Raw genomic sequence first — 11,125 nt, 5'->3', positions numbered from 1 at the left:
TCCCTCCAATTAAACGCCCGTAAACTCCCAGCGTTCGGCTTTCCGCAGGTGCGGCAAATTGGGGTCAAGGAGGATCAGATCTGGCTGCCCTCCTGGTACTCTTTAGAGGTCTTTAACGTCAGAGACGTGGCCCGGCGGTTAGTGCTCATTGGGTCTGGGTGCTTATTTGGGAAAGTCCGTCTAGAGATAATTCCGGATCTCTTTCTCCCATCATTTCCTGTGCTGGCCGAATTTTTGGAGGTTTGACCATCACTACCTTGTTTTTAAAGTTTTGACTCCAATTATTCATTTCTATCAACCTGTCTATCCATCTATCTCCATCCATCAATCTATCTCCATCCATCCATCTATCAATCTATTCATCTATCCATCCATCTCCATCCATCCATCTATCAATCTATCCATCCATCTATCCATCTATCCATTCATCTATCTCCATCCATCCATCAATCTATCTCTATCCATCCATCCATCTATCCATTCATCTATCTCCATCCATCAATCTATCTCTATCCATCCATCTATCAATCTATCTATCCATCTATCCATCCATCTATCTCCATCCATCCATCCATCAATCCATCCATCCATCATCCATCCATACATCCATCCATCCATCTACATCCATCCATCCATCCATCCATCTACATCCATCCATCTATCCATGTATCCATCTATTTCCATCCATCCATCCATCTATCCATATATCCATCTATTTCCATCCATCCATCCATCCATCCATCTACATCCATCCATATATCCATCTATTTCCATCCATCCATCCATCCATCCATCCATCCATCTACATCCATCCATATATCCATCTATTTCCATCCATCCATCCATCCATCTATCTGTCAGTAAAATATAAGTAATTTTTTATATTCGTTTGACTTTGAAATGGACAAGTTAATTTTATTATTACAATATTCTCTATTACATGTTGCACCAAAGACGTTTATATAAAAATTAGATGCTATGTATGAGGTAGGGATTTTTTTGTACTTTTTTCCCCAGTTTTTATACAAATTATGTATTGTATCAGGATGTAAACATATTTATTCATTGATCATAAGACAGTTGATGCTATTCATGTGCTTAGTGGCTTTCTCTGCCAAAATAAGTGCTGAAAACTAATTTTGTCTAATAAATACAGGCACTTATTCAGACACTTAGAGTGCATAGAAAAGTCTAAAACTGTCTAAATGTCTTTTAAAACCTTGTTTGCATCATTACAAATGGCACGTTACCGAAGAAACTGTTGCATCCTATTATTTTTTTTGCAATTTTTGAGTCCCAGGAGGAAAAATAAAAGTTGCAAATAGTCTCTTAACAGAATGTGGACACTTCCTTTTGGTTGGGGTAAAAAAAAAAGAAACAAAAAAAAAAAGAACAGGAATGTGTTTCCTTTTTTTGCAGCATCTGCCAAAGTCTTCAAAGCTGAAGAAGGGCTTCATTGTCAGCATGGACAGACTGAAGATCTGTGAGACAACAGTCTGGCCCTGGATGGGATCTGGAGTTACTGTGCTGTAAATGAGCTCGGAGCATCCCAGAATCCCCTCCTCCTTCCTAAAGACGACACACTGAAGAACAATCAATGGCTGCATCCATCCACGGGCTCAATCCAAGGACACATGCATCACAGCGGCGCGGCGAACGCTGGCCCAACTTGAAGGCCATCGAACGAGTGGATCCTTCACAGCGTAGCCAATCCCAAGATTTATTGTGTACCGGAGACAATTATTGACAACAGACAGAATTACACTTTGAAATATATTAAAATATATATATATATAAAAAAAAAGCAACCCTTTAAAGCAGTTCAAATGTTGATTTTATAGTTTTACCAAAGTGAAGATATTTAGACAGTTTGTGAACCCTGTTTTGTTTTCAGACAGTTTAATATAACTTTCAAAAAAGTCCAGTACAAACATTAGGAAATACATAAAATAAAATAATTACTAAAATAATACTACATATTTTTCAGATTAATTATCCGGTTTCAATCAGAAAGGTCACATTACAGAAGTATCTATTTGGGTTGTTAAAACTATTTGACCTTTTAAGGGTCTTTGATTAAAGAAGCGTTTAGTCTATTTCCAGCGTAAATCGAGCCATATATGGAAAGAAGCATCTGTGAAAGCCCGACAACATAAAGAATTCAGTCTGAGTGCTGGCGTGCGGTTAGGAAGAGATTTACACTGGTTTATTTATACATTAACACCGAGCTTTGACTGCGTTGATTTCTCGGATAAACCAGGTTGTATTTCTGCGTCAGGACCAGACCCCTCGGAAAACCACTTGGCTTGGAGTCGCAGGCTTCATCTCCTCACTGTGGTCATGATGAGGCAGAGGAACTCCAAAAAAAGAATGACAAAGTCTCTCAAATGAGATGCTAGGAAAATATTAATGTGCCCTCACTGTGTCAATAATGTGTTTGGCTGCTACCGTTTGGAATGACTCAACGACTGAGATGCAAAAGGAACCGTCCATCCATCTTTGGCTTTGCATGCTGAATGTTCAGGCTCGGATTTCTCAGTCGGTCACGTAAAAGCTTCATCTCTCCTCCCGAAACTCCTGCAACAAAATAGCCTGTCATATTCACGAGCGAAGCCTTACTGACGGGCCAAATGCACTCGCGTGGGTAAGAGTTTGACCCAGACACGACTGAAGCTCACCTGGTAAAGCATTTTATCACTGTTACTGACAATAAAAGCCAGAAGAAATGATATTTTTCAACTGCCGCAGTTTGCACATAAGTATTACATTCAAGAGCAGAAACTAGAAACTGCGTTCAAAACCCATTTTACTTCATAATGCGCTGCATTTCTGGGTGTAACAGGATATTAGATGGGACTTGATTTCATCCATCAGGATTTCATTGCATGGTGAAAAGAGGCAGAAAGTTGAAAAATAAGAGGAATCGATGATGTTAGCTGAAACGTAAAGTCATTTTTACAGTTTGTGAATGTAATATATCTGCAAAGTTTTAAAGAGCAAAGTGCAGATAAATGGACTTATTGTCTCCTAAAGAAAGAATCGATTCTCAACTTCTGAAACGAGTCGTCAGTAATTCCAGTCTCACTTCCTGTTACATGCGTAACGATGTAACACATTTGCATAATGCCATCTATGATCTTCATTGGCTGACGGCGAACAACCTCTACTTTGACCCTCAAACACTGCAGTTGTATCTGAGACTGGATACAACATGTTGTCCACATGTTGAGAAGACGCTGTTTTCTGTGCTGTGAATCCACTTTCTGCACTTCGTGCTGGAAATGATACGGAAAAACCGACGCCATCGTTACTGTTCGCATCACTGTGTATCAAGTGCCGAGGAAGATCCAGAGCTGAGATTCAGATATGGTAATGGGAATTACCATATCACAACAGACTGGGCCGTCTGACCAATCAGAGCAGAGTAGCTCGCAGAAAGGAGGGGTTTAGAGTGACCGAATGTTCGAACGAACCGTTTTCAGATTCTTCGAGAAAAGAGGTGATGTGCAATCTATATTATGAGAAAATGAAACTTTTTTGACCTTTGATGCATGTAAACCTGTTGTAGGAGACTCCAAAACAAAATTAATAACCTTTAAAATAGCATAATAGGAGCAATTTAACACACTTTTGGAGCAACAATCACTGATGAATCGTTCACAATGAGTGTTCAATTTTGATTTCATGTTGACTTAAAGGCTTTGGGATCCAGCATTGGTATCATTTACATGCAGAACTTCACTAACATTGAATGTGAATAATTAGGTTACGAAGCCAGAGGATCAGATGTTTGACATGAGTCACAATGTTCAGCCAGTTTAATAAAACTGACAGACTAGTCTGCTGGTACACTCAATCCTTCTAGTATCCGTCTCCGTCCAGGCTACAACTCCATGTAACAAACCTCACTCGCTCTGGGAGATATTCCCTTCTCGTATGCAGTAATTGGAGTGGGTTAGTCTTTAGCTTCGATATCACTGCATTCCCAGCTGACAAAATTCGCTGTTAGAGTTAGTGCAATGTGTCCAAATACATGTTGTGTTGTTCTTTTGGAGTATCATCAGCAACCCACAGAAATTAGACCTTTCTCAAAACTTCTCCTGAGCGATTGAGGCCTCAATATTCAAGCCGAAACTTCAACTTGTACCCAATCAAAACCAGAATCCTCTAAATGAATCAACTTCTCAATATGACATTATTCATGAGCATTTAAACACTCTGTTTGGGGGTGTTTTAATATATATGCGAACAGGACCCAGCAATAACCTCTTTTCCTCAGACATGGTGTTGGTTCTGCTACTCAATCCGGTCATAAACCAGAAAATGTTTTCTGGTAGCCAAGTAAAGTTTTCAGCAACACCTCCTCTTCCAAGACTAAACAAAATTATATTGTTTGCATTACAATCAATGAAACCGTCTACAATGAAAACACGCCGTGCCGTAATGCAACATGTTTAGTTGATGGACATCCTGTTCCCATGCATTTGACTTTTTCACTGTCCATCCGATGAAAAATTATTTTGTTTACAAATATCATGTGCAAATTGATTGCGGTGAATTCTTTTTTCATCATATATTTGAATAACTTGACCGTTGCATCAAAAGAAGCTCGTGAATCAAACTACTTTGGATGTTAAAATGTCCTCAAAACTCATAAACAAAGACGGTGATGTGAGGTGCATGATTATATGAGCACAGGGTATGTCATCATTTGGCTCTGAAATCAGTGGAAATGCAGGACGTGTAATGAGAACCAGCACCATTTCTGTGAAAAGTAAGAGTAAATACACCTGATTCATTTAAATATCTAATTAGGTTAGATTTGGTAAACATCCTCCTAACCTATTAGTAATATTTTTTTGGCCCAACACTTGATTGTAAGATTTGAAACATGCATTCACAGTAAAGCTGCTATGAAATGATGGGTACGTGACAAATAAACATGAATTGAATTAATAATCTTCAACATCAGTTTCGATATGGCTGGACTCATGGAAACATGGGCTGTGTTTAACTACACTTTTAGACACACTCGCAAACTTCCCCAAGCCATTTTGAAGTGCGTTCAACTCCAAGTGGACGAGGGAGGTTTATTTGGACAGACCCTCAACCCCTCGTCGATTTTAACAGAGGGAGCGAGTCTTCTCAACATGTACACTTCAGGCAGATCCATAGACCACAATGCAACACAACTGTGACGTCACAACAGCACAATAACAGATTTCAAGTGATCAAGAGCTTAGGCCGTTCCATTACAAGGGTTCTGTTAGTAGTGGGCACTAACATAAGAAATGAATGAGTGAATGAGATGGAGGGAGGCATAAAAAAGGCACTGGCTGTGTCTGAAATCGCCCCCTATACCCTTAAATAGGGCACTATTTAAGGGGACAAACATTTGTAGCGATGTTCGAAACCATAATGGACGTTATCAAGTGCACTCCTTCAATCCCATAATGAGCGTACAACAGATCTATGCCCAACGGCTAGAGAATGCCCATAATTCCCGCATCTCACCAGAAGATGGCGCTCACAGCTGAATCATCCATCCATCCATTTTCCAAACCGCTGGTCCAATGTGGCTACAGCCAGCGTAATATCATACAGGTATAAATTCATTTTAATTGATTATTAAATTGTTTAATTAAGGTTTATACTACTTCCTACTGGAGCTGCCAGTTTGCTAAGGTCATTATGTTGGCCTTGCCAGAAAGCAGCTCTGCCAAATATAAATGTATAGTTCAAAATTAAAATTCATAATTTATTCACACTCATGTTGTTCGTTCCTTTCTTCTGTGTAACACAAAAAGAAATGTTTAGCAGAGAGTTCCAGCTGTTCATAGGGAAAGTGAACGGGAAAAACACCATAATATATATGCATTTTTTTCCTATTAATAATCTGACGGAAGTAATCTCAGGAGTACAATTTCAGTTAACGTTATTTCATTGTGAAAATCTTCAGGCAGGGGTTAACTTGTGGGTTCCTCGAGTTAAAACCCATCGGTCTATCTGGAAAACTGGCACAGCTGCTGTTCAGGTGGGCTGATGTGGATTCGGGTCAGAACGCTCTTGACGTGGGGCATTCCGAAGAAAAATCCGCTGACAACATCGTTCCTCGCCAGCTCCAAATCCTACGGCTCTCAGCGGCTATCCCAAATTAACTTAGTGAATCAAAGCCTGCGGGAGCTGCAGGACTCCGGCCGGGACTCTAATTTTTTCCACTTATGCTGGAATGTGGCCTTCCAAGTGCCCAAGTCTCTCAACACCAACTATTTGCTGTTTGTTTTGACTGTTTTCCCTGCGGGGAGGGTGAGCAGAGGAGGAAAACGGTTTAGGGAAAAGCAATGGAAACACTCACCGACTGCCAAGACTGCATCCATTTTCTCCTGAAACTATTCAAAATGATGCAATGGGACTGTTATTGGGTTTCACCGACAGGAAAACCACAGGTACACACACACACACACACACACACACACACACGCACAGGCTTGTGGGCGAGACGCACCATGATAGACATCCAGAGCCTCCGAAGGCTTTTTTTTTTCTTTTTTTTTACCAGACAGTTTCAATGCCACCGTCTGAAGTCATACTCCAATTATGGAGCGTCGGGATGCAAAATATACGGAACACTTCATGAAACCTCTCTGTGCATAACCTGAATTTAACAAAACCCCATTCACTGTCCACTGTCTAGCAGAGCTTGTAAAAGATCAGGGGTTTTTCTCACTGTGGGACAGACTCTCTCTGATGTCTCGTCAATGTTGAGTGTCTGACAAGTCCACTAAGAGGTCCCGACCAGAGGAAGTCATTATGAGGTCACCCCCGGTCCTCCTGAGCACTTATGATGTCATCTCACAGACTGGAGGTTTTTCCCGGGAATGCGTCTCGTGCCATTTTGGGATCTGGAACGAGTGTCGCGCGTCTGTCACGTTTCTTTACACCTCAGAGTTCTCTTGCCTCATGCAGGTCTGTCAATCAGACGCCTTATGCCCTCGCTGGCTGTACTTGTACTGCGAATTTGGAGAAAATCCCTTTGCATTGATTAAAAGTAATTTTATGTTTCCTCCTCGTACATAACGTTATAAAAGACCCAGAGGAAAAAGAGCACGGGGATTGACGGCTGCGATCAATCGCGCAGTTTCCACGACTAGCCTACTGACGGTTTTAATTGATAAATGTGGTTTGGTCGACAGGGAACATTTCAGCAGTGGAAACATATAATGGAGAAGTGTGTTTTATGAGCCCTGGCGTCCCCACCGCCGCCTCATCAAACGGCTTCCACCTTATTAAACGGACATTTGACCCAAAATATGGAAATTCTGTCATCGTTCACTCACCCTCATGTTGTCCCAAACCTGTATGACTTTTGTGGAATGCAAAAGAAGATATTTTAAAGAATGTTACAACTGTTTTTACCCCTACAATGAATGTCAGTGGGGTCCAAAACAACACATTTACTTTCATGATATGAACAAAAAGATTTTTTTTTGGTGAACTAACATTTAACATTTTAGTCAGAGACATTAGATAGGATTGATTTGTGGCAGTTTCTTTTTCTGTAGGAAAGCTGCAGTTATCATTTGTCTGTCCAAATATAGGCCTACATGAAGTGATGTGTAAGTGAATATTTGAAGGATTATGTTGCGCCTCTTTGGAGTAACAAGTGTATTAACATGCTGAACAAAGCTAAAATCTCTCTGTAAGTCCATACAAATCTGGAAAAATTCAAGTCAGACTGAAGGCCTGTTCACACCAAGAACAATATAACTATAACCATAAATCATTCTAGCTAGCCGCAATATCACACCCCAAATATAATGAGGAACAATATTGTTGGAATTATTTTCAGTCTTTTTTTTTTTTACCTTCCTACTTTTAAGTAGCCTACACACTGCATTTATATTCAACTTTAAGTCGGCATGAAACAGAGGTTGCAATAATCTTTTCTTCCACATTGTGATGTATATCTGAGTGAAACAAGAACAAATGTAGGGCGGGGCTTGATTTTGTCTGTGTGGAATTGATTGGATGGTTGCCCCGCCCACACGCCAGTAATCTTTTAATTAAAGATTATGAGGGTACATAAATAAATAAAAAGATGTGCACGGATAAAACATTTATAATAAATATCGCAATATTCCATTAAAATTTTTGATTTGATAGTGACTAACTTTTAAAGTGCACGTTAACTTATCTAGGCCGCAGATTGGTGCCAGGGTCCACATTAGGGGTCAATGTCCAGCGCTCAGTTAACCCCTTCTGGTAGATAACTACACCATCTGAGGGCAAAGAGCATCTTTCTCCACTGCTGGTCATGAAGTATCTATGTATTCTTACGAAAGACAGCCACGCTTCCAAAACTATCAGCCAGTTTTCCACAGTTGCTTTACAAAAACTCATCCATGCTTCCTGTTTAGCAACATTAAAATATATATATATTGCCAAGATAGGCATATTTTTCGTGTATCAGGCTTCAGTCTCTTTCCATGAGCACAAGAGTCACGCTCCGCTGAATTACTGCTACCGCATTCATGTTTTTCTAGAGTTGAGGGAAAACCACTGGAGCGCTGACAATGACTATTTCTACAGTTATTTTTAGATATCTGACTTCCCAAAACAGAATGTGCCTGGCGTAGTGGATGCTAATCACATAAATAATATAAAACTTTCCAGGCAAACGCACACGCTGCCCCCACTGGCCTGACATGGTGAAAACGTCAACTCTGGTTGAACTGATCCACGGATAAACTCAGCACTGACTGGTCATCCGGTTGGCAATCTGTCATTCACCGCCAAACTAATGCTGAAGCAGCGCAGAACAAAAGAACAAGCGCTTTTCTGAATAGCTATGTGTGGTTATGGTATGACAAAATACCACGGTGGTTCATGAACGATTCGGTCATTGCATGAAGAATGAAAGGCTCGGGAAGTAAAATAATCATTCATACCATTACCATCTATGGCTGCATTATGATTTCCCAGTTTACAGGAAGAACAAACGTTCTTCCAGTAACGTCAACAGAACATTCGTTCAATGTTATCTGGTCTTTAATTACGTTCTCAAAACATAAGCACAAAAACATTATTTATACATCGTACATGGAATTTTTTTTTTTTCTGAAATGTTTTAACTGGACATTTTATAAACGTTACTACTTGTTTCCGAATGTTCAGAGAACATTCAAAAGTACCATTCCCGTAACGTTTGAAAAATTATAAAATGTAAAGTTTCCTTAAAGGGTTACTTCAGGATTTAGCATTAAGCTTTGTATTAGTAGAAAACCTGTAGTATTTTCGAATTACCATGCTTTCCACCCTCATATGACCCTGAGACAAGAGATTTATGTATTTTTTGTCTGGAAAAAATCCTCCGATGACGCAAAAATCGTCATTTTGCGTCATCGGAGGATTTTCTGTCCAGAGGCTAAAGACTACAGCCAGTAGGAGGCGTTGTTCCGCATGTTTTCAGCCCGCCCATACAGGGTGGGATCTCACTCACAGAATGTACACACAGTCAGCCTTTCTTTGGAAGCTAAGCTAGCAGGCTCTTGTTCTGTGGAGAAAGCTGAATAGTAGGAGAAAGCTGAGTAAGTAACCATCCTCCTTTTCCTTTTGCTTTCTGCGGTCGCCATTCATTGTTTACATACATACAGTTTCATTCTAACTGAATTCATTCCGATTGGTGAATTTGAATGTAGTGTTTACATGAACGCTAAACAAGTGATCGTTTGATGTGCGTTTTACCATTGCTAAGAAAATTCCCGCTCCTCCGTGAGAGATGCGAGACCCGGCGCTTCTCAGTAATCTCGCCACCGGCCTCGCGCTGTTCTCCCGCGGCCGTCAGCCTCGTCCTGCTCGCCACAGTAAACATGATGAATGGCGACTGTAGAACGCAAAAGCCGAATCCCGGACATTTTAGACGATCTCTAAATCCCTCGCAAACTCATCACGTAGGCTAGCTTTGTTGTTTTCAACAACTGCGCACTCTTACCGGTAGGCGTGGCCTCCTAAGGCAGCGAAGCAAGTGCATTCTGGGAGTTGTTGTCTTTCATCCACATAAGCCAAAAATACATTTTCTGGCTTTTCTCAGTCTAGAAAGCTCCAAATTCAAATATTTCTTCACATTTCTTCTACTTAAATGACCTATTTTAAATACACATTCATCTTCCCAGAGGTGAAGTATCCCTTTAAAGCTGCAGTCTGTAGTTTTTCCTCTTTGTTGCCCTCTCTGTTCAAAATCTGCACTTGCAGTTATTCGCGGAATTATCAACTTTACGTGGGTTGTGCCTCGGCACGGCACAGCGCTGATGAATCCAATGTTTTGAGGAGAATGTGTGGCTGTCAATCACTGCCGGTGTGGATACTGTCATCCGCATTCACAGATTATACTTTATGGAAGTATGACCAACATAAGAATTTTCACCGTAAAATGTCGTCTGAACAAGTAACATCCACTTTTGTTCTGACCAACTAGTGCAAATTATACTTTGTTCTCAAATTGTTAATGTTAACAACATCAGCATTGCGTGACTACATTTAATGCCCTTCCGATATTATCCTTGTTTTAGCACGGGCCCGGATGCAGTCTCTCTTTTTCTGTAGCCACTCCAAAGTCTTTTGCATTTTACAATGCAGTTTTCACTGGTGATTGTCGTTTGAACCTTTCTGGATCCGCCATCGAATTGATAAGTTTAATTATATCGAGTGCTGCGAGAAAAGGCTATAAATCTCCACCTCCAACATCCTCACACTCATAGCCGAGACTCCTTCTTTATGTGCACAGATGTGACGTAATGACGCAAAGACATGCTCGAGTTTTCCGCGGAAATCCATCAGTACCACTGGATTTAAAAACATTATTACAAGTTTACCGTTTTGAATCGAGCTACGGCAAGCAGAGAGTTTTGAACACTGGCTGGTCATGTACTTGCTCAAATTTATTTTGGATAATTTGTAACCCCCCAAAAAGTTACAGACTGCAGCTTTGAAGTTCACATAATCAAGAAACAATTTTAAAACATTTAAAAAACTGAAAGTTTCGAACGATCAGAGAATATTCAGAAAATGTCCAGTAAAACGTTCTCAGAACATATTTCGTTAGCTGGGATCATAATTTGGAATATGA

The sequence above is a fragment of the Rutilus rutilus genome, assembly GCF_951802725.1.
Source record: "Rutilus rutilus genome assembly, chromosome: 11".
In the NCBI taxonomy this organism is placed as follows: domain Eukaryota; kingdom Metazoa; phylum Chordata; class Actinopteri; order Cypriniformes; family Leuciscidae; genus Rutilus; species Rutilus rutilus.
Note: the sequence above shows the minus strand (reverse complement) of the source record.